General features: G+C 41.5%; 1 long non-coding RNA gene across 1 annotated transcript; it reads right to left on the minus strand.

Moving 5' to 3' along the window:
• Positions 1-12,118: 12,118 nt before the first annotated feature.
• On the minus strand, positions 12,119-14,887 carry LOC307045221. Its single transcript, XR_013809824.1, has 3 exons — positions 14,042-14,887; positions 13,103-13,603; positions 12,119-12,647 (listed from the first exon to the last, which is right to left on the minus strand). It is a non-coding gene; the product is annotated as an uncharacterized lncRNA (long non-coding RNA).
• Between the last annotated feature and the right edge of the window lie 10,687 nt (positions 14,888-25,574).

Consider the following 25,574-nt stretch of genomic DNA (forward strand, 5'->3'; position numbering starts at 1 on the left):
TAGCATTTAACTCGACAGCGCAGGTGAGCTTTTGAATTTTCCAGTATACGTGAGGGGTCATGCTGGCATACAGCTGTTGACTTTTAAAAGCGCTGATTTGTATAGTTGTCAGACGCTTCCTGCTGGCACACACACACAGAACTTTGGCCCGCAGAAAACCTCAGAACTTCTAAAAAGAAGTTGGCTTCCTTCTTTAAAGGTCACTTCACTCAGTGCTGACAGTTTCAGAGGGCATGTGAATTTAACATTCACCTAGAGTCCAGAAACAATAAACCTCCGTTCCAACCTTAGACCTCTGAGCTGCAGAAAATATCTGCTGCGCTTACACACAGGAGGTCCGTTAAACCGTGTTCCAGTTTCATGGGGGCTGGACCAGGATGTGTGAATAACTCATCTTCTATCCTGCTATCTTGCTAGGGCCCACTAACTGTGAGTCCTGACATGCTGCGTGTTCTGACAACGTCCTTTTTGCTCAATCCCTCTGGCAGAGGCCGGCCTGTTAGCTGTGGATCCTGCCCCGGCTTGCACACAGGAATGTACTATTGAGAAAGCGCTGCACCACAAAAACCTCCCAGCCATTCCAACCCGTAATCAGATCCAGCCTGTCATCCCCCATCCTGTCTCCAATCTCTGTTTCTTTCTTTCTCTCTTTAATCCCTCTCTCTCTCTCTGTAGATGACATGCACACACACAGAACACAAACACCCACATACAGAACAAGCACTCACACAGAATTGCAGACACCAATTTGTAGACATCTAAGCTTGTGCAAACGATGTTCTAAAGTTGGAGACTTTCCCTAAATGCAAGTAAATGCAGCTCTACAGCAGAGTCCCACACCAGGTCAGGTACCTGCCTAAGAGCAAAACAACATTTATATAAATTCACATGTATGAGCCTGATTGAAGAGACTTTCCATAGCTGGATTTGTGATTCAAGAATAGACCAAGCTTAAAAAAGTCAAGCAAATATGATTGGGTCGGTCCATTTTTGCCTTGAAATAATTGGGATCTAATGGTTTGTTCTGGTACTTTGCTTCTCCCTTTGTGTCTCAAGTTCATCATTTCATTAAGAGGTATTGAAGGATAGACAAGCAACCCAACTGACTATCTGTTTTATGTTTATGTTTTTTATGTTTTATGTCTTGTCCTTGTATGTTTCTTTGCAAAGCGACCTTGAGGTTATGAAAGGCGCTATATAAATTCAAGTTATTATTATTATTATACTTATTGTAAGTCGCTTTGGATAAAAGCATCAGCTAAATGCAATGTAATACAATGTATTATTATCTAGTTTTGTAGCTTTTCGTTGCTAACTGAACAATATGTTTAGTTAATTTTTTAAAACATATTTCGACTGAACCATCAACATTTGGCTATTTTGGCTACCATTCCTATTTGGTGGAATATTTTACATAGCAAAACATCCCGATTGTTTCTCCTGTCCGCTGGGGATAGTCAAGACAGTTTGCTAATGGTCCATCGCACAAATTTGAGTATTGGAATTAAGACAAGCTAGCCAAGATACGTTGTTGTTTAACAAGTTTGTTAGCTTGGTTGCTAACAGAACAATATGCTTACAGTTTATTAAAATTACTTATTTGTAAACTCAATGTTAGTCTTATTAGTCGTAGTGTTATGAATCTGCAAACCATTCCTGTTTGGTGGAATAATTGACATGGCTAAGTTTCCCCCATTTTTCTCCAGTCTGTCAAGGTCAACTCTGTCAAGACACTTTGCTAATGGTCAATTGAGCAAATTTGAGTGAGTTGTACTCGATGCAAAAGGATAGAGGTATTTTACCATTTCGAGCAAAATTGCACCACTCTAATTGGTGGCTTTAAAAGTCAGTCAAACAAAGAAGAGCTCTTATGAGATAAAAACGCATGGGGTTATTACCCTCTCGCATTATTTCAATTTTAAATCAACTCACATCTCAGTCTGGTTCTGACCTTTCTTGAATGTTTCTATTGGTTGTCCCTTGTATGGAGAGTTTTGGTACGTTTTTTTTGTTCCCAGTTGTAGTTAATCCTCTTGATGCAAGAAGACCTTATAAAAAAATTAAGAATTCTTGCTCATTATTTCTTTATCATAGGTAAATATTTCAGTTTACATGCCAAGTTAAAATCTTGTTTGGAGTCTTGGCTAGTTAATACTTACAATGAGTAATCTCTTCCTCCCTCTAACTCCAACCACCAAATCTCCTCATCTCTTTCTTTTCACTGAGGCGGGATGGGGGATATTTCTTTAAGCTCCCTTTTCTCTCTTCTTCTCTCAGGAAACTCTGACTGTCAATAAACTCTCTGGATCCCGCGCCTCCCTGAAAAACCACAGCTTCGATTACACAAAATGAAGCACCACACAACCCTGGGCAACCAAAAGGTGTTTTCAATAATTACTTATTATATGTGTTTGGCGAATCAGAAACATCTGCGGTGAATTTGACTGAAAGAGCCCCAAAACAATTCTAAAATAGGACTGACGCACGCAGGGCCTGAGACACACACACGCACACACATAGAAGGGCTACACTGCGCCATTGTCAGTGTGGGTCTATTTGCGGGCTGTTTTTTTAGCTGGCCACAGCTGCGGAAATGAATATCAAATGTGGTTCTGCTCCCATAAATCAAAACCGTTTGCCGTGTTCTGACTTTCTTTCCCCCGTTTAAAGTCAATTCGCAGGGGCAGTGTGCATTACACTTACACCCCACGGCTTAACTCTTTCCTCTGACAGTCACAGAGGTGTGTTCAGGAGCAGGAGGTTAGGGAGAGGCTGGGGGGATATAAAAGCTTGTTGTGAATGTACAGGCATTTAAATGCACATCATGTATTATGGCAAAAGCAAGGCTAACATGGGTTCAGTATGACATGTGTTTGAATTGAAAGGTATGATGAGAAATTAGATAAAGTGGAACTGACTGTCTGCCCAGTATGAATAAGAGTTGTCTTTGTTCCTCTAAGAATGTTTGGTCAAAGTTAGGGGTAATACTGTCTTATAGTATACTGAGAAATATATCTTATAATTGGACTGGTCATTGGGTTAAAAAATAGAGTTAGGCTTAGGTGAGGGTAGGGGAAAAGGCAGGGTTGTTTGTATGTTCATGTGAGTTTTTACTATCCAATTTAAATAATTCCTATTGAGTCCTAGTCCCATTTAAAGAATGAAAACATGTTGTGGTAACATCAATGCACTACCATTGAATTGCAGCAAAAGCTGGATTTGTCAGTAGTGGCAACTAATACAGGCTCATTTTTCAAGGTTAACTTTTGTGAACATTGATTAGCGACCAATTTCCAGTCAGAGTGGACAGTGGTAACTTTTTAGGGAACGCAGATCCAGATGGTCGAAATTGAAGAACTTACTGATTAGCCGTGATGCACCCACTTTTATTAGAAACGGCTCAACAAGGCAGATTGATTTGTCAACTCTAGAAAATAAGAGTAATTTATACAATTACATATTTGAGTTAACTGTGTGTCCTTGTAACTGAGCTAACAAGCTTACTGACTCACAAGCTAGCTTACTGACACTGAGCTAGCTCACGAACTATGACTGCTTTTCGTCACCCTCTTCTACTTTATTTTATGAAATGATGTACAATTCTTAGGAAGAAAAGGCAAGAGGAGGTAAACGACACAATTCTGTAATAATTGCATGAAGCTTTAAACCTATAGTGACAAACAGCACTTGCATTTTAATGGATGGCTAATGTGTGAGAGGTTAATTGCAAGTTACTGTAGTTCACTAGTTAGCAGCAAAATATAGCAATGATGATATTGGCACTTCATCTGTAGGATATCTGTGAAAACTGGAGAAAAAAATTGCCAAGAATAAATTTTTCATTCGGAATGCCCGGTTGATATCTTACAGAAAATAAATATGTGCTTTTACATGTAACCAACGTTTTCTTAGTTTGCCCAGTCATTGTGAAATATTTTAAACTCACTTTACTTTATCTGCATCTACCTGTGGGCGATAATAGTAGGCATTATAATTAGTTAATTCCACTATATGACAGACTTTATGTTTTTGTGGAATTAGTTGTAAGATATCAGCACATAAATATCGGGTAGATCCAAAATCAGAAATCCCTACTCACAAAGCTTTTTTGGATGGGATTGGATTTTTTTTTGTACCAATTTCTGCTGTGACTGCAGCTTTAATGTAATGAGAGACATCATTGGGTTCTACTATGGCAATCATAACATTGTGTCTGTGCACATTTGTGTGTGTGTGTTTCCAGGTGTAGGAGGGTGTATCACTGAAAGCACCGGAGGTCTTGGACTCGGCTTTACTTCTGCCTCTCTGGGATTAGAGGGGATCCAATGCTGTCCAAACCTTATCCTAACCTACCGTCAGGGCCAAACCAACACACACACTCCAGATCAAGCTGTGGGACAATAGACCGGCCCGTCTGTTGGTTTAACAGGTCTGGATGCTTGCTAAAGGCCTGCTCTGATGTCCAAAGGTCCGGGATAGCAAGAGAGGGAGGCATTGCCAAAGGGGAATTTGTGTGTGGTTGTGTGTACATGTGTATGTTCAAGTAGGGCAGAGTGGAGAGGGGTCACATAAGGCTGTGTATGTGAGTGTGTATGTTTGGGACAGTGGAATGTGAGGGAGCAGAGGGGGGACATGCAGCAAGGGACATCCCTTTAATACCAGCCCTAATCTTCACCCTGGGCACTGAGTACACACACACACACACACACACACACACACACACACACACACACACACACACACACACACACACACACACACACACACACACACAGGAGACTGACAAACAGACAGAGAGACAGAAGGAAGGGGGGCGAGGTCTGTGTTTTCATTCTAAACTGAAATGGAAAGGAAGAGGAAATGTTTTCATTCCATTTGATGATACCAATACCACACAGCCAGAAATGACACAAAAGCATGGCACAGGCGTCAGCATTAATTTGTACTTAATGTGAGTCTAACCACTTATTTTAAAGTTTACACAATGTGGCAGTGTTTTCTGGTGTTACATTACATTACATTGCATTTAGCTGACGCTTTTATCCAAAGTGACTTACTAGAAGAAAACAGAATCATATAAGTACATCAGGTTTCATAGAGCCAAAACATTTCAAGTGCTACTCAAATGGCTTTAGATAAGCCAGTCCTTTATTAGTATATAAGTGCTTTGTTCGTAATTATATCGCTCAAAGTGGAGTCGAAAGAGATGTGTTTTCAGTCCGCGCCGAAAGATGTGAAAGCTTTCTGCTGTCCTGATTTCAATGGCGAGCTCATTCCACCATTTTGGAGCCAGGATAGCAAACCAACGTGTTTTTGCTGATGGGAACTTGGGTCCCCCTCGCAGTGCGGGTGCAGCGAGCCGTTTGGCTGATGCAGAGCGGAGTGCGCGTGCTGGGGTGTACGGTTTAACCATGTCCTGGATGTAGGAAGTGCCAGATCCATTCACAGCATGGTACGCTAGTACCATTGTCTTGAAGTGGATTCTAGCAGTTACTGGAAGCCAGTGAATTGTTTAAATCAAAGTTAACCCTAAGAAGCAGATGGTTCAGTTTTAAGACTGTTACAGTTAATCCCTGAGATTTAAGTTGTGGTTCATCTAAAGTTACCGTTGCTTAGTGTTGGGCAGTAGCAATGGCAAGGCTCCTAGTTTAACAACAGTAGCTACTTTTTAAATCAAGTTTCATTTCCAGTAGCGAGCAATTTGTTTCGCTGCTTAGCGGGACAGGTCGATCAAATGCAATAGCTTAGACATTCTAACAGTAACCACTAACAGTAATAAATTGTGAAATGTTGTAAATGTGCAAATAGCTCCACATCCAGTATGTGCATGCTTTGCCGATTTAAAGACACTTCAGATGCATTTTTTTCAACTTTTCTGAAATGTTGGTCTAGTGTCGACTATGTCTTTAGGAATAAAAGGAAATTAATCGTAAAAGTGAAAAGTAAAATCCTTCAGAATACTGAAATGTGTTTGTGTCTTGTAACTCTGGCACAACAATTTCCTTCGGGATAAATAAAGTCTTATCTAAATGCTGCTGAAGTCGATATTTCTGGCTTGAATTTAGAGAATAAACTCATTTTGAGAATGGCCTTTAAAGATATGTATTTTAAAATGTCATGCATTTTGTAACACGCAACAGGTAAATAGAGTTAAAATGTTTCGTATGTTCAAATATGCAATGCAGGCATAATCTAAAATAAACTTTTCGTGAATTTAGGAGAAATGTTACTGAAGCGTCCCATCCACTATTAAATGCACCCCTTTGCCACAAGGACAGAATAAGAGTGATAAAGTGCATCAAAGGTTGGTTCATATGTCTAACATTTGTATCGAGTTATTGTGGCTTAACAAAGTTTTAACGAAGGCTTATTTCCCGTCAGCTATTTCACAGTCAAACTTGTGTGCATGGTCAAATAAATTCCAGATTGCACCTTTAAACTCCATTCAGTAAAAATGACTGCTTTGCCCGCACTGTGCTGTCAGGCTTCAAACATTTCCCCTGCAAGCATGTTCTTTGCATGCACCTTAATGTGTTTAAGCCCTGAGTCTGGGCAACATCTGCAGGCGAGTGCCTACTTGTGCACACACACACACACACACACACACACACACACACACACACACACACATACACACACACACACACACACACACACACACACACACACTTAGCTGTAACCCCCCATCCCATTTTACCTTATTAATAAAACGCAGCTTCCTTCGCTCTACTCTCCAACCCTTCCTTGCAACCTCCGCTGAATAGCCACATTCATAGCCGTCTGCGGCGAAACATAAAACACTATTAATAAAACAGCAAGGGCCTGCTGATTGACACCTGCCTGGCCCTGCCAACATACATGTACTGTAAGCTCGCTCCAGCAACAAGTGTTATCATAGTCAGCCCTGAGGAAGGTGTCATAAAATCTGTTAGAGTTAAAACATATAGGAAAAATAAAGGTCCTGGAAGGTAATGTGTGTGGCTGGGAGGGGGTGGTTGCACAGCAGCTTTAGAGCATGGCTGGATGGCAGAGCAACAGTAGTTTCTACAGGTGTGAGTGGGCTACAGGTTATAAACCGAGAGCAAGTCATTGACTAGCAACTGACAAGTACATTTCTAGTCTTTTAAAGGCAAGGCAAGGTTATTTATACAGCACCTTTCAACTAACGAAAAACATTAAGAGCATCAAGAAATAGTGTAGCGGAAAACACATTTTAAAATGGCATTTCAAAACAATCATTAAAAGTGAATAAAATAATCATAAAACAAGCTCATATAGAATAACACAGGTAAATACATGAATAACAGTTAGAGTGCAGTGTAAGATGTGAATAGCATTCAAGTTCAAAGTCAGGCCACCAGAGATCTCATACATACGTTATTTCTGAGGAGAAGTACATATTCATTCATTTTTATTTAAGTAATTCTCTCTAAATATCTATAATTTGAGACATATTATTGTTCATAGAGTGTAATGATGAGGAAAATAAAATGTATGTTATAATGGCAGAAATAATTGAAAACAGTCTAGCCTTGAATAATACAGGTGTCACATGTTACCTTAGAAAGTACAGTGCTGATAGGAAACCTTGAGGATTACAAAGGATTATATTTGAGAACCTACAATATTATCAGATAGAGATATTTTCTTGTGTGACTGAAAGTATTTAAAATAATTAATTAATAATAAATAAATACATTATAATGGAAATCTATTTTACTTGAAAGAAAACTGATGTCTATACATTTTAATTTATTTGTAATTGAAGTAGCTAATAAGGTAATGTTCCTTTAAATTTCATGGTCATAGTCATTCCAAAAATACAACTACATTACATAACATTGTGAATATTGTGTCAGTTTTAAGACCATTTCACCAGTGACAGTAAATTATGGTAATTTTCGAATTAGCAATGACAGCACGTTCAAAAGTGAAATAGCTTCACAAAATATGGCATGGGTTGGAGGTCAGAGGTCACGTTCAAGTTGGAGTAAGCGTACATGATTTTTTTGTTGTTGGCCTCACCATCAGTACTGAGTCCGATAGATGGAAAGGTCCCCTTAGTCAGACAAAAAACAGTTTTTTTACAGGATTTTTCATGTTGAAAAAATCTAGTATTACCACACTTATTTGGGTTGAAAAAGGTTTTGTTTTTTTCTTTCTTCCTGCTTATGATATTTTCACATACTACACTCCGTGCCATCCATCAGACCTCTTCTCTCATTCAAATACAGGGGATATGGTTGAGCTTCTCTCCGCAGATCACAGACTCCGGTGTATCACGCAGCCTGAGCAGCACTACACGGCACCTGTAAGTCCACTTGCCTCTCTGGCTGTAACCACAGGCAGACACGGGGGGGCTGCAGAGTTTTCCCAGGCTCAGCCAAGGTGAGTATAAAGGCAGCTTTGTTCGCCCTCGGCCTGCATCTCCTGCTCCATCTCTTTGAACTGGGCGGTCATGTCAGCAGCTCCCAGCCACCATACCGCCCTTCATGTGCCCATGGGGAGCGATAGGCTGGGCGCCGACAGATCCACACAACACCCAGGACTAATGCACGCACACACACACTTTGGTCTACCCTACATGAGACGCTTATACAGGAGTGTACAAAAAACATTATGCTGAGAGGTGGGGGGAGGAATATGGGTCCTTGACTGTATTTTTGTATTCAGCATGAATTCAGTTATAGTATAACTGAGGTCAGAGGTCAGGATCCGAAATGTTTCACTCTTTTCTAGTTATGTACATTTCAGCAAATGTTGTGTGCTTGTACTGAAAAATGTCTTTCTACATTATATTTTATGTTGTTTGTTAACACCACATGGTTGATGCCACATATCAACCACACAGAGAAAGGCGCTGGGCCATAGACGTAGTAGGATGTCTTGCATATTTTAGTTTACGTATTTTTAAAACATTTTATTTCTATTTTAGTGTTACAGTAGCACCTTTAAATCCAAGATAAAAGATGTTCCCTTTGAAACATTGTCCCCTGTGCAACAAACAATACAAAATATGGAATTATTTATTAATTATTTTTGTCAAAGCTACAGGATAGCTGCAGAGGGGCTTGAAGAGTGGCATGCAGCGGACCCCTGAGATCTATCAGAGTATAAGTTATTTGCAATAATTACCCCATTAAACGTCCATTTTCCTGTCTCATGAACCTCATTGCTCGATAATCCTGGCTAATAATCAGACTTGCAAATTGACAAACATCATTATACAGAAAGGTATGCTGTGATTTCTAACAAAAAAAACACTGTTTTGTTTCCCACCTGTTTGTCTGTCCTGCCCTTATTAGTTTACCAACCTCCTGTACACCTGCACTTTCTCCCCTTATTATTTTAGTTAGTTAGTTTTGGTTGGATCCATATATATTTTAATGCATGTTCTGTTTGCCTTCTCCTGCCTTTATTTGATTACCTTACATTTTCTGTTACTGTAAGTCTTCCCGTCTCCTGGATTTAGGTCCACCCTGCTTTGCTACCAGTAAAAATAAATAAACAGTACAGTACATTCAATCATAAAAACAAGAATTAAATATGTTCAGCCACCCCAAGCCTGTTTGCCTCAAGTACAACACAAGTAAACGCATATGCACCGTTTCCCTCAAATACGGACTAAACACACAAACACACTAATCAGACGTCCTTCACTACTTTTCGAGGCGCGGTGACGCTAAGCCGGCCAAGGAGGTCGAGTACAAAATCACACTGGCACAAGATCTGACGGACTTCCTCTATCAAAGGTCATCTTTTTGTTATACCATCCATATCTGACTCTCACTGTGATCGTTACGGAATGAGCAAACGGACACAATGGACGCATTATAAATCATTGAGTCCATATTAAGTATTTGGAGGACTGATGAAACGCACCTGGCTTAAACCAAAATGAGGATTTTGATGTTTGTCGTAGCAACAAAGAAGCAAAAAACAACAAATCATGTTGACCGGAGGAAAGCATATGCATGTGTTTATATTGGTGTATTTTGTAGCAGAAGCAGATGTCTTAAATAATTCAAATTTAGAGACTCTCTGCACATGCAAACTGTTCATGGGAAAAGATAGTCAGAGAGACAACTGTGAGAGCTAGGTAAGAACATATGGGTTCTTACAACATTTAAAAACTCTTCTCTCTCTTTCTGTGAGGAGTCCAGGTCAGTCAAGCCAAGAATGCTCCTTGGCTCTGACTCTCAGGAAGGACCCTTTTAGGGATCCTGGCCCTCCATCAGGTCACACACTCTTCCTCTTCCAGAGGTCTCAACACACACATAAATCAAAAACTCCCAACGCTCCCCCCATTATTTGTGACATCTATCTGGATGGGCAGGCGCTTGTAGAGGATGTGGTCGTTCACCAGCCCCCGCCAGGGACAATAATCCCGGGCCATGGGGAGAGGCGTGGAGGCTGGGATACAAACTAAACCTCTGGCTGGGGTGATATTACTCCCCATGCTATTTTTTCCTTTGACAAATGAAAGCCAGGTTTATGCTAGCCATAGTGTCCCTGCATGAGATTGTGCTAGCCAAAAGTGGCTTTATTATCACTCAAAGAACGAAGCTATGGCAACTGTGGCAGCACTGTTCACACACTTCCAAATATTGGTAATAAGGCGCCCAACTTTTTAGAAAATGACAGCCAGAAATAGCTAATCGATAAAATCACTGACATTAAAAGGCGCTATAAACCTATGTTTTTTAACTCCTAGCTCAACCCATGATGCTTTGCACAAGTTTCAACCAGGCTTTAACCTGTGACAGAGTTTGAAGTCCAACTTTTCTGGAAGTTTGCAATAGTTTGTTGCAAAGTTTGAAGTACAAGTTTCCTGGATATAAAACAAGGGTATTAGTATGTGCACATGAACCCACATATGAGGGGCCGTACAGGTCGTAATTCATACTGGTCTTCTCACGCACATACATTCTCCCTTTACATACATACATTGTTCCTCTCACACACATACATTCTCCTTTTACATACATACATTTTCACTCCCACACACATATATATTTACACTCACACATTCATACATTTGGATCTCATATTATCATATTTCAATGCACACATTCATATATTGTCACAAAAATATTTATACATTTTTCACTCACACAAATGTTGCTCTCATATTCATATATTTTAACGCTCATATGTATACATTTCGCTCTCATGCACATTCTTTCAATGTTTACATTTAATATTATAAATAATATATGCATGTCTGAAGACAATATATGTATGCAAGAGAAGAATTCATGTATGTGTGAGAGAAAGTATAGTGGAAACGGAAGGAGTATGGTTGAAACGGAAGGCAGGTCATTATCGCACTGTGATTGGCTCAGAAGGTCGAGCGGGGCGGGCTCATGTTCAGAACTTCGGATTCAAATCAACATGATGGGGAGGGAGATGAATCCGTGTATCTTCGGACCATTTGTTTTTCTTTATTAAAAAAGTAAACGGAAGAGCGTCTGCGAGGCGTTTTTTCTTTTTTACCTTACTAAATGGTCTAATGGTCATTCGAGCGAGGGGTGCGAAACTCGCGGAAGTTATTTCAAAACAAAAGCACTCGTTTGCTTGGAATGGTGATAATATTATAAACAAGGGGAAACAAGGTGAATTTAGCGATCACAAAGAAAATGGCCAAGACACACATTGAGCCAAGAAAATGAATGTTATTAAGGTCTGTAAATATAATAAGCCTCTGTCTAAAATGGATAACATTTTTAGGAGATTTTAACTATACAGCGATTCTGCACTGCGGTAAACTACTGCAGTCAACTCAGCCATCTCTCCCTTTTGCTTGGTCAAATGAGCAGCTCTTCATTTTTGAGAAGCGGCACTGACGCTAGTACAAGAATAAATGAATGCATGTTTTTGTGCTATATTTGCGATAAAATTATGTTATACAATGGTTTCCTGTCAAATACTATTGGATGACGTGATTCACGTCATCCAATAGTATTTGACAGGAAACCAAAGTGTGAGCTTCCTCCAGGAGATACTGGAGCTGGACTACAAAAATACACGTAGGCTATTGTACAATTAAAAACAACACCCCAAACGCACAAATGAGGTCAAATCAATGGAAGCCCACTGGCATATTTATTGACTAAATTAAACCTGCAGATTAAACAAACAGGTTGAAAACATCATGAACTAGTTCACCTCAACTATCCATAAAAAACGGATAATCCCTTAACGGATCCTTTAAATAAACGGATCCTTTAAATAAACAAATAAACAGCCTCCCCGCTAATGGGTGAAATCGAGTATTTTCAGGGACCTGATTACATTTTACCACAATGAAAAGGATGTATCTCTGCCTGCTCAAATCCATGGTGTACTGTATGTGCATTCATACGCTTATAATCTATGTAGACAAAATAACCATATTCTGAAATACATGAAACTACATGCTTGTGTGTTCTACAACAGCATGGTGAAAAAAGGAACTAATAAACTACCAGTTTTCATGCACGCACTCAAAAGAAAAAAAGAGGCGCAGGGACGACAGGATCATGACAGTTGTCTATGCAGACCATTCAAAGTCTATCAGCTTCCGGTGAAGGGTGCTCACGTGAGGGTTAATGGAGCTTCGCTTCTTTGCCTTGGGGCCTTTCTCTGGGTTGATGCCCAAGAAGCACCTGCTAATAAGCAAAGATAAGTTTCAGTTTTAAATAGACTCATGTATTGCAGGCAGCATTTATCAAGGTGTTCCCCTGTCTCTTTTCCCACACCACACCCTGATGAAGACTGTTACTAGTCCAAACCTGTTGGATCATCCTCTCACAATAACATTATTTTTAGCCTAGCAGTGCCTCAGGTACCTCTAAAATAAGGTTTACTTACTTATCCAAATTTTGAAGCCATGCTATAATGTGAATTAAGCCATGTCAATTTTTAACAAGATAGCCCAGCAACATCAAGTGATGGTGTGTTCCCAATTCGCAGAGTTGGTTCCAGGCTTCATACTCAAAGCATTTCATCTACTTTATGGCCTCTGTAGAAAGGCATGGACTTAATAACCAGATAGTGAAACACAACTTTGCATGATAAGTCTTACTGATGACATTGATCATGTGTTTGAGTGTTACATTACCTTTGGATGAACTCCAGTGTGCATGATCCAACGGGATACTCGAGGTTGAAGACATAGTAGCTGCTGAATAAAGCAGATACCCCATGCAAAAGAAATGGGTGTGGGCCCATTACAACTTGTCCCTCGATGGATAGCATCCATCCAGAAGGCTTCATTGTGTCACCTGAAATGAACAGATACCCCGCCATGCATTATTGTGGATAGGTACATTCCTAGAATCAATCGAAACAAAATAATACTTGAGCTAGAAATGTTAATTCCAGATCCGAGTAACATTCATGATTGGCCAAGGACCAAAAAGCAGGAAAATATACAGTGCAGAACATGCAAGGACATGACACAGAACCCTCCACTTCAGGTGGACAGCACTTTTCTACTCCACCATCAGTGAGGTACATCATAGTCCCTGCAGATAGGAGAATCTGGCTGAACGACAAAGCAACTCCCTAGCCCTCCTCCCTCTGCCTCAATATTCACTACATCAGCAGCAGTGGCACAGGTCTGTAACAAAGTAGCACACAATAGCATAGATTTAACATTATGCAAGGATGAAGATCGTTCATTGGTCAGAGGTAAATCAGAACATAATAAATGGTCTAATAATAATTACTTGCATTTATATAGCGCTTTTCATTGCACCCAAAGCGCTTACAAATGGACGTCCACGAACCAATGTGTAGCCCCCGACTGGGTGATGCTAAGGCAACAGCTAATCCGCGCACTACAGCTCACCACACATCAGCTAGACCCATTTGGAGCAACTTGGGGGTTAAGTGTCTTGCTCAAGGACGCTTCCGACATGCGGACAATCAGAGCCAGGATTCGAACCCCCAACCCTACGGTCGATGAACGACCAGCTCTACCAACTGAGCTTCAGTCGCCCCTGATGTAATCACTTGTTTAGCATTTTAAATATATAAATACATTTAAAAAACTTACATCAACTTCGAGCATCAACTTCGAGGATCAGTTTCTCCGTAGGCTCCTTGAAGTACACCATAATAAGAGCAGGAGGATGCAGGCAGCCTTCTCGAAGCCTCTGGATCATAGCTGGCCAGAACTTCCCTGATCTTCGGGTTGTCCAGTTTCTGGCAGAACTGCAAGATGGTCTGTCCTCTCTGACCCAGGGCCTCTTGGAGCTAGTGAAGGATGTTGACGTCCGTCAGGAGGCCAAAGTGGGAGCAAAGCCCTCTCTGAGAGAAGAGAAAAGGCCATTCCTCTTTGACCTCCAACCAGGGGCGGACTGGCCATATGTAGAATCTGGAGAACCACAGAACGGCCGGTCGTCAAGGGCCGTTGACGGCCGGCCGGCCCTTTAAACATTCTTTGTTTAACGTCATCATTTAAGTTGCGCTGACGGCCGACAGAGGGCGACAGCGGCCGCTAATGTAGTTGTCTGGTTCTTATCTGTCATATAATCACACATGAAGAAGAAAAAAGACCGGCCACACGAAGAGAAGGGATTAGACGCCGCGGCAGACGAGAATGAAAAAACATGGATAAAAATCAAAGAAAACGAAAAGAAAAAGGTGGGGCCGAGAAGGCAAGAGAAAAAAAGGTGAAGTCACTCGCAGGTGAAGCAAATAAATGTCGCAAATTGACAGACCTTTTTGGCAGCAGCGCTGCTACAAGCACTATCAGCAGCAGCTTAGAACAAGTGCAAGATGATGAAGAGAATGATGAGGGTGCGAGTTCAGGTAGCCAGCCTCCTGCGTTCATGATGAGGGACAGAGTTGAGCTGGTGGAAGAACCAGCTCAACTGGCACATACAAGTGCAGGGCAAGAGACAGAGGTGGGTGAGAATTATCCCTTGAACTCAGTGGCGTTTTCTCCTGGAGGCCAAGGGAAGCCAGGCTACCCCTGTTTTTTTGGATTGTAGTTATAATTTTAATAAATAAATAAAAACACTTCGTTTAGTTTCGGTAATTATTCTGCCGGCCCATCTCTCCCCAATTCTCATTGAGTATTTTACAAAGAGTGAAAGAACGCCCCTCTAGATGTTATGATGAAACAGTAGATTGCACTCTCTGTTGCGAGAGGAGGCTATAGCCGAAATTGTCTTCCCTTGGTAGAAAACATAGAGGGATTGACCAATCAGATGAGGCCCACGCCATGCCTCACAATCCAACAAATCGCATCAACTTCAGTTCGTACTGTAACTGTCATCACCGCCCTTAAAAAGTAACAAGCAACTGAAGCAAGTGCAATTATGGAGGGTGGAGATTTGGAGTATTTCATCAAAAATAATTTTACTAAACTTCCGCTACAGCAGCAACTAAAAATGAAATCTGATGACAGGCCAATGCCCAAACTGGAGCTGTGTACGGAGAGGAAAAAAGGAGCGAATCGGACGTAAAACTTTAAATAATAAACAGCGGATTTCTAACATTTGACATTTCATGTGGCCAGAATAAAACAAAGACTGTCCAGTATCATAGATCCATCTCACTCCAGGGTGATAGCAGGACACCCCATCTAGTCACTCAGAAAAAATCAGGACATTCAGTTTTTTTTTATTCTCATCTAAAAACAGAGATGATAGCTCATATATGAGACTTCAAAGGTCTTTTATTTTGAAACTATAAATCAGAATGTCCTGATTTTTTCTGAGTGACTAGATGGGATGTCCTGCTATCACCCTGAAGTGAAGTGAGTCTTTGATACTGGACAGTTTTTGTTTAATTCTCATCTAAACACAGAGGGATGATTTTGTTTTACTCTACCGTAATGCATAGGATATTCTCGCACCGCAATATCACGTGAGGGCTGGCTTGACTAGGTTTTTCCAAGTGGAGGCTGGCTTGACCGCAGTTTAAAACTCTTGGTAAGCCACAGGCTACAGTGAGGCTAAAAACAACAAAAAGTTCAACTTTTTATGTCTAGGCATGCTGCTCTCAAAACAGGGCACTCATCATTCACTGTAGGCTACTTGACTTTTAAGAACAAACTTTGCGCAGTCTAAGAATTCATTAAGAACATTTTGAGAGCAACTAACGTTACTTGGCCAACTTTGACACTGATTTAGATTAGGCCTAATTTGATTAGACAATTATGTCATGAAACCACCAAGCACCTAGCGCAAGAAACATTCATTAGCTAGCTAACATCAGCTAGCCTACTAGTAAGTTAGTTAGCCCATGGCTTCAGAATACAACGCTAGCAGCAATGCTAAGATAACTAGCTTATACCAATGGTGATTATGCCAGTCTATCCTGTTAAAGTGTTAATTTTTCGCTCTTTCATTCGAATACAGCATAAGCCTTCTGCCAACATTTGGAAACGCTACTGACGTTAGTCTACATACAATGGAACAGTCAGCAACAGTTGGCTGGCTAGCACTAGCTAGGCTAACGTTACGGTCACCGGCTTGAAGATGGACATGGCTGCTATCAAGCTAACGTTACTAGCTAACGCTAGCTAGCTATCTATCTATTCGCTACCATGTACAAACCAACACTACACTACTCCACTGCATACCTGCCAACCCCTACCGATTTCCGGGGCGGTAGTCTACAGCTTTTGACATGTTTCTACCGCCTACCGATTTAGCTGGCTTTCCCTACCGAATTTCAATTTTCATTTATTCTGATTACCTCATTGCGTGCACATTTGCCGCCCACAAACCTACCTCTTTTGGATTTGGAAAGGTTGGCATGTAGGCAGGGGAGGATTAGGACGATTCTAAGGGCCCATGACTGACAGGGGCCCCAAACATTTTTAGAACATTCAGAAAAAAATGTTTAAGTAACCTTTCATCAATCATCAATATTTAACATTAATATAACATCATATTGATAATGTACTCACTAAACTTACGATTCATTTAACTTATTTTCTTCCAAAAGTTAATTATCCAAAGCCTCTGAACACCCCCCTCTATTTACATGTAATGGTTTGGTCCTGCCTCCAAACGCTGTGGGCACTGCACTTTCTGGCAGAGAGGGAGAGCATGTGAGGAGGGATGCTAGTACTTATGTGTGTACAATAGGCGCGTTCACACCAAGTACTTTTCCCACAAAGGTTCCTGAGAACTCTTTAGTTCTCATGAACTAAGTGCGGATCGCGTTCACACCGGAAATTAGTTCCTGGGGGTGGATTAGGCAAATGAAGCCGCTGACATCACTTCTTCTTCTTCTGCTTTGGGTTTACTGGCAGGCCGCAAACAACTTCACGGCGTATACTGCCGCCCCAAATCCCCGGCCGGAAGTCCCCGGAGTTAGGGACTGGCAGCAGCTTCTACTGAAGCCTTCCGAGTAAACGGCCAGAACGCCGACACCTCCTCATCTCCACCACTCCCATGTTTTATGTTGTGTTGTCATAAGTTAGTCTCTCTGCGTTTCTGCGCTGGGCTAATGCTAATAATGCAATGAGAGGATAATAAAATGGCGGCTTCACAAACATTTTTGGGAATTTGACGGGGCGTGGTTTGCATTCCGCCCAGCCAATCAGACACAGGAACCTTTTTCTCCCACGAAAGTCCCTGCTCTCTAGCAGGGACGGAAAAGGGGGTAAAAAAGGTTCTCTAGAACTAATTTAGTTCCTGGGACTTTTTGGTGTGAACGCAACTAAATCGTAGTTCTCAGGAACCTTTGTGGGAAAAGTACTTGGTGTGAACGCGCCTAATGTCTCAACGACTAACAAAGTCAGGCTTTCAAAAAGAAAATAAAGGAGAGAAAGAAAAGAGAGAGGGACTAAAGGGTGACAGTATGTCACCCAGTTTTTCAAGGAAAAGGTGGGTGTGGTCTATGAGTGGTGGAAATTAGTCTGTTAGCTCCATTGTCCATTGTCAATAATAATTGTTTTGAGGTTTTTCATTTCACTCCTCTTTTAGCTGACATTTAATAAATGCAGGTACATTTTTAGCAGCTATTCATACTAAATCAGTATGTATCCAGGACCAACAGATCCATCTCCAGGCTAAGCAGCCCTGTCCCCCCATAAGGCTTTGCAGTCTTGCCATGCTGTCCATTGAAAGCAAGTTGGCTAGAAAGCTGGACTTCAAGGACTTGATCAGTGACTTTGCCTGTAAGAAGGCTAGGCGCTGCGCTCTTGTTGAGTAAGGCTGAGCCAGGGCTCGTAATAACTGTTAAAGGGCAAGGCTATGGTAACGATATTGGATCACTACACACAAGATGCATGATGAGAAAAAGACTGAGAACAGGTAATAGGCTCTGATTTAGCACCACCATCAGGCATTTCCGTTTTGTTGTCCGTTTACACTTTAATACCTGCTTATTTTGTAGTTGGTATATACAGTATTTAATAAACAAAGGTGCTGTTTATGTTGTTTTTTTTGTTATAGCATTTTATAAATGATAATATTGGTGTTAATGTTCACTTTATTTGAATTTAAGAGGTCATGTATATTTAAGTTATATTTATTTAGATTTATGAATGTTCCATTCAAACATGTTATTAAAAAGGCATGTACACCATAAAAGATGACTATTGAGATCTATTGTCAGGCATGTTTGTGTTATATGAAAGAGTGCAGCAGAATGTTGCAGTAGAATTTGCAGTCTGCACAGTGTTGGTGGTTTCAAACTTCCTTTATAACCTCCTTTAGCTTAGGAACCACTGGACCTCCCTAACCGAAAGGAGAGGAGAAAATGCTACCCCACAATGCCTTGCAGCCGCAGCATTTGCCGTCACACAACAGTCGGCCGTTCACGGAAACAGACGATTATGACGGAGAAGTTATATCATGAAAGTTACGGTACTTATTAAGCATTTTAAAACGTATGTGGTAACTTGCCAAAGTGCTTTGTTTTGAACGTTCATCAGTATTATAATCAAAAAGAGAAATATGAACATAGTTTTACTGAAATTATCAAATAAAGTCAACATTTCACTGAGCTGTGTGGGGTTTGTTCAACTTTTAAAAGATGTTTGAATGGTGATATACACAGTGATAGGTGTTAAGGACTAACGTTTATAATAAATACATTTGTATTTATTTTAAGAGATTTTCATACAATCATACGTATTGGGATCATACTGTCGACCGGACGGAGGGAGAGGGTGACGAGCATAAGTTTCACTTTCCTTTTTTATTTCAATTACAACTTTGGTCATGAAGAATATGTTTCTCTGTTCTCCACGTTCATAAAGCATAAAACAACAGCATCAGAGCACGGTGTAGAGTCTCTAGATGAGTTTACAGTAGTCCCTCGTTCTTATTAAACATCCATGTAGTCCGTTGTATAGAACACTGTAGTTTCCATAGTTTCACCACAGCAGCAGACGCACACAATGACGTCCGCTGGCGCATCATAAACACGTCGGATAAGTCCTTTTGAATTCTCCTATCCACTATCCCTTAACCCCGTGACGTTTCACTCAGAGGTCAAGGAATAGGAGGGTTAGAACTTAGGAGCTGATTTTTAAACTATCCGACCACAACCCAGGACGGGTGAGGGAGGAGGGGTGCGGGAGGAGACGGAAGGGAGGATACCAAGCCCCCAGGAAGTGCGCCGGACTCAGATGAAAATATTATTGGTGGCCAAACGGCGGTACTACATTTCCGTTTGGTTGCCAGGACCGGAAACACCTTTTCTAGGGCTGTCAGTCGATTAAAATATTTAGTCGTGATTAATCGGATGATTGTCCATAGTTAATCGCGATTAATCGCAAATGAATCGCACATTTTTGATCTGCTCTAAATCTACCTTAGAGGAATATTTTTCAAGTTTGTAATACTCTTATCAACATATCAGTGGACAAATATGCTTTATGCTAATGTTTATTATCATTTGAACAATGACAAATATTCTCATGAGTATTAAACACAACAACCTCTGAACATTACAAATATGCGCCTCAATTCAACCTGGAACCTCTCTCATACAATACAAAGTGTGTGTGTGTGTGTGTGTGTGTGTGTGTGTGTGTGTGTGTGTGTGTGTGTGTGTGTGTGTGTGTGTGTGTGTGTGTGTGTGTGTGTGTGTGTGTGTGTGTGTGTGTGTGTGTGTGTGTGTGTGTGTGTGTGTGTGTGTGATTGAAGTTGGCAAAGGAGCAAGGCTGTTGGCGAGATGTTTAATTAGGTTAAGGAGGTGCAGCAGGGAAGACAGCCAAACGCTCTTACACACCCTTGTCCTTGACACACACTCATACACACACATACACACATACACACACACTTATAGACACTTCACTGCTTAAGTGCATCTGGCTCCTTGGCTTCAGCACAGTGCTCAGTACACGCAAAACTCTGAAAATGGTACAAGTTCCTAGCTGCCACCTGCTGCTACACTCACTTTTCATTACTCTTGAGAATGCACAGAACAAATAACAGTAACCTTTCGTTCCTTTCAAGTGTCCGTGGAACTTGGCAAAGCAAAACAAGACCCCTGGACATTACACTTTAAACGTAGAATGTATTTCAGGGTGTATTGGCAGATAGATCTTATGAGATTCTTCGTTGAATTAAAACATGTATTCCCATACAAACCTGGAGACTGTTCAATCCATTAGGTAAAGGCCTTTCTACGTGAAACATGGGCAGTAGTTGTTGTCTTGGGTTGATACGGTTGTTTTTGGCCACAAGACAAAATCTTCTCATGCTTTTCAATGGACTGTTATTTTGTCAGATGAATCTGAACAGAGAGGGCTCTAACAAAACAGTTGAGCCTGACTGAAATATTGCCAAAGTGTAAAGAGACATCATCCGGAAGCATACTGCATTGGCCAATGTGATAATGTTCTGCTATAAATCGTGCAACAATTGTTATGTCACTTTGATATCTTTCTAGAGTAAAACATAATGACTTATATCATCATAAACCTCTACGTAGACATTTGCTGATTGTTAAGCTTTGAAAATCAAGGATATATTGTTCATAATGCTACTGTTGGATCATATTTCTCTTCTCACACCAATAGTGATTTAATCACCCTATCAAAAGAATGTTAGTTACACAATTTAAGTAACAGTTACATACATAAGTGAAATATGTAATGTAACTTTAGTATCTTAAGTATGTTACAAAAGTTAACTTAAATACATTATATCAAATATAATTTGGTTTCAAACCAGAAACTATGTCTTCTGGTTTAAAGTTTTGTGTTTGTTGGACCCTTCCATCCAGCCCTTCATCAACCTTATGCAAAATATGAGTTGTGTCTTGATAGTAAACCTCGATTCACACAACTTGAGTTGCAATACTCACAGCCAGAAGACCTATCCGTACCTTTGCCATTTAAGGTAAAACCCAAACCATCTTGTACAAGTTTCAAACCCAAGGTTACTGCTACCATCAACTAGAATTGTATTGCTCTTTATACTGTCACTTGACTTCTTGTTTTGCTCTTGTCATAATAACTAAGGCCAATAGAGGTCGTCGCAAAAAAAAGGTTTGAACCTTACTGCGATGACCCTGCTCACAAAGATGCAAACATTCTTCTGAGCAGAGGTGGGAGAAGTACTCAGATCATGTCCTGAAGTAAAAGTAGAAGTACCTGAGTGTAAGAATACTCTGTTACAATGAAAAGTCCTGCATTCAAAATGTTACTCAAGTGTCAGTACAAATCAAAATATACTTAAAGTGCCAAAAGTAAAAGTACTTATTATGCAGATTGGCCTATCTCTGAATAATATATTTTAATGACTTTGTATAGTGCAGTGTAGCTCGTGAATTTACTCCAGGTGTAACTAAAGTCTGATTTAAGTGTTGATTGTATTTCAAATCATTAACCCAAATCTGTAAAGTAATTAAAGGGACTAAATAAATGTAGTGGAGTAAAAGTACACAATTTGCTTCTGAATTGTAGAGGAGTAGAAGTACAAAGTAGCATAAAATAGAAATACTCAAGTATCTTAAAATTTGTAATTAAGTACAGTACTTCAGTAAATGTACTTACCGTAGTTACTTCCCACCTCTGCTTCTGAAACAATAAAGACGTGGAGTCACCACAAAACAATCTCACATCTGTTTGTGTGAACCCTCCAACGCACACACACACACACATACAGACACACACTCAATCCTATTCTGACCACTTACCTTCGAGATCATAATGATGATGAAGTGTGGGAGACGTCCACAGGTTCGAAAGTGGAGGTTAAAGAACTGTAAATGGCACATCTGGGAATTCTTCACCAGATGACCCCCAAAATTAAATCACTTCCCAGGAAGAATAGTTACATAATTAGCTTCCTAGGAACAAAACATTATCACGATAGTCTTTCTCAAAACTCCTTCCTAGCTGTTGGTTGTATCCAACACACATCCACACATAAACATCTAGCCTTATGACAAGACACACCTTTGACCTCAAAGTTGGCTGGTGTGCGTCCAGGCAAAATGACATCACTTCCTTTTGGCAACTTGACAGGCGCTTCATCAGTTAAGTTGCTCCAGGCTTGAGTGAATAGTGGAAGGGGGGAAAAAACCAATAATGATAATAATTATACCTTCACACGTAATGAGCAGTGCCTACGGGCCGCAATGCATAACAGCTGGGCCTGGGAGCTGTCAGACAGCAAGATAGTGAGTGAACACTCAGTGCTAACCAAAGGCAGATGTGAATTATAGCATGTGACACATAGCTGTGTGGTAAGTAACGGGCCGGGCAGGGGGGGCTTGGATCAAAAGTTCTTGATATACTGTTTCAGGACGCCTTTCAAAAAAACAAAATACTGCAATAGAGCTTGATGTTCTGGATCAATCTCTCAAACGTCATGTCTGTGTTTTTGCTCAATTTTGGGATCATTTTAATACATGAATGACCTCACAAAAACCTTTAAAAACAACATGTTATTGTCTAAAGCAATAAACCTAAAATTGGCTGTCTGGTTAGGTAAATAAAGGCTTCATTATACCCAATGTCTGTTTGCTTTTATAGCAAGTGCATTCATCATGTATCAAATAAAAGCATTTGCCTGTTATTGTGACATTTATATCATAAAAGACTATAGTGATATACAGTCTTTTGAAGGTGTGGAAGCGTTCAAGTGTGTATGTACATGAAAGTGTGTGGTTAATGAGAGTAGGTAATTAATTGCTGTGGGCCAGATCAGAGTCGAGATATGAGCACACCTACAGACTTGCAGTTACTTTGCCTTAGGGATCTGTTTATATACTTGAAAGATTGTTCAAACGAACCCACCTCACCGTCCACGCCGAAGCCTATAAAGTTCACATCTCCTCCTACCGTGATGCTCTCCAAGCCGCCAAATCTGCCCACTTCTCCACCCTCATCGACAGCACCAACCGGAACCCCCGCATTCTGTTTTCCACCATCAATAAATTGCTCCAGCCACCTGACATCAATCCACCCTCCTCCCCTGACCTATGCAACTCCTTCCTCCTCGCCTTCAACAACAAAGTTTCACAAATCAACAGCTCCCTAACTGCCATGACCACTATCTCCTCCAACCCCCACGCCCCCCCTCCTCTCCCAGTCCACCCGCCCTTCCCTCCCCTCACTGCCTTCTCTCCTGTTGACTCCTCCCACATCCTAGCCATCATCACCTCATCCAAAACAACCACCTGCTTTCTTGACCCCCTCCCTACGACCCTAACTAAGGCCTGCCTCCCTGTCCTCATCCCCCACCTCACCACCCTCTTCAACCAATCTCTATCCCTTGGTCTTGTTCCCTCCATCTACAAACTTGCCTCCATCACCCCCATCCTCAAAAAGCCCACCCTTGACCCAGCCAACCTCTCCAACTACCGCCCCATCTCCAACCTGCCATTCCTCTCCAAAACACTGGAGCGTATTGTCGCCACCCAGCTCCACACCCACCTCCAGTCCAACAACCTCTATGAACCCCTCCAGTCTGGTTTTCGCCCACTCCACAGCACTGAAACAGCCCTGGTCAAAGTAATCAACGATCTCCTCTCCTCTGCAGACTCCGGTGCCCTCAACATCCTGCTACTACTAGACCTCAGCGCAGCCTTTGACACTGTGAATCACTCAATCCTCCTACAAAGGCTGCGCCAACAGGGTGTTGAGGGCTCCGCTCTCGACTGGCTCACCTCCTACCTCACCGACAGGCAACAATTCATCTCCCTCTCTGGCCACACATCCGCCCTCTCCCCAGTCACACAGGGGGTCCCCCAGGGCTCAGTCCTCGGCCCCCTCCTCTTCATCTGCTATCTTTTCCCCCTTGGTCACATTATTCGCAACCTCAACCTTGATTTCCACTGTTACGCCGATGACACCCAGATCTACATCACCACCAAATCCCCTCACAACCCTCCCCTCACCCATATCGAAACCTGCATCTCTTCAATAAAAACATGGCTGACTCACAATTTCCTTAAACTCAACAGTGATAAAACAGAGCTACTCATCATAGGCACCAGATCAACCCTCAATAAAACAGGACCCATTTCACTCACCATTGAGAATTCGACCATCACCCCCTCCCCCCTGGCACGCAATCTTGGCGTTATCCTGGACCCCACCCTCTCCTTTGACCCCCATGTCAGCTCCATCATCAAGATCTCCTACTTCCACCTCCGCCGCATTGCCAAAATCAAACACTACCTCCCCCCCCGTGCTGCTGAATCCCTCATCCATGCCTTCATCACCTCCCGCCTCGACTATTGCAACGCCCTCCTCACTGGCATCTCCTCCCATTCCCTCCATAGACTCCAAATGGTACAAAACTCTGCTGCCCGCCTCCTCACCCACACCCGGACCCGTGAACACATCACTCCCGTTCTCCGCTCTCTTCACTGGCTCCCCATCAAACAACGCATCATCTTCAAAACACTCCTCCTCACCTATAAAGCCCTTCACCACCTAGCCCCCCCCTACCTCTCTGACCTCCTCATCCCCTACAACCCCCCCCGAGCCCTCCGATCCTCCTCCACTCTCTCCCTCACAGTACCACCATCAAGACTCAAAACATTTGGCAACAGAGCATTCTCCAGATCAGCACCCCGCCTCTGGAACTCCCTCCCCCAATCTGTCCGCCACTCTCCCACACTGTCTACCTTCAAAACCCAGCTGAAAACATACCTCTTCTCCCAAGCCTTCAACTTACCCTACCCCCCAACCCACTGACTTCACTCACACCCCACGCTGTATCTCTTATTCACCCCACGCTGCATCTCTTATTCATACATTCATCAACTTTTTCTTTCCTCTTTTCCATTATGTTGTCTTTTGCTCGTTGTCCTATGCTTGCTCCCCCCCTGTGTTGTCCTTTGCCTGTTCATGTAATGTTCATGTTCAATTTTCTTGTCCAATATGTTGTCTTCTGCCTGTTCACCCCCTTTCTGTACTTTTAATTTTTTTTTGTAAGCGACTTTGGGTTATTGAAAAGCGCTATATAAATAAAAGTTATTATTATTATTATTATTATTCTTATGTCTGCTTTGTCACACACATATAGTTGTGTAGTCATTTCAACACTGTAAGAAACGTACCGTGAAATTCACAGTATTTAACTTCCAGCAATTGACAAGTTATTTACTGTAAAATTAATAACAGTATTTACACGTTTTGATTTACTGTAACA

Source organism: Notothenia rossii (genome assembly GCF_949606895.1).
Source record: "Notothenia rossii genome assembly, chromosome: 6".
Taxonomy (NCBI): Eukaryota; Metazoa; Chordata; class Actinopteri; order Perciformes; family Nototheniidae; genus Notothenia; species Notothenia rossii.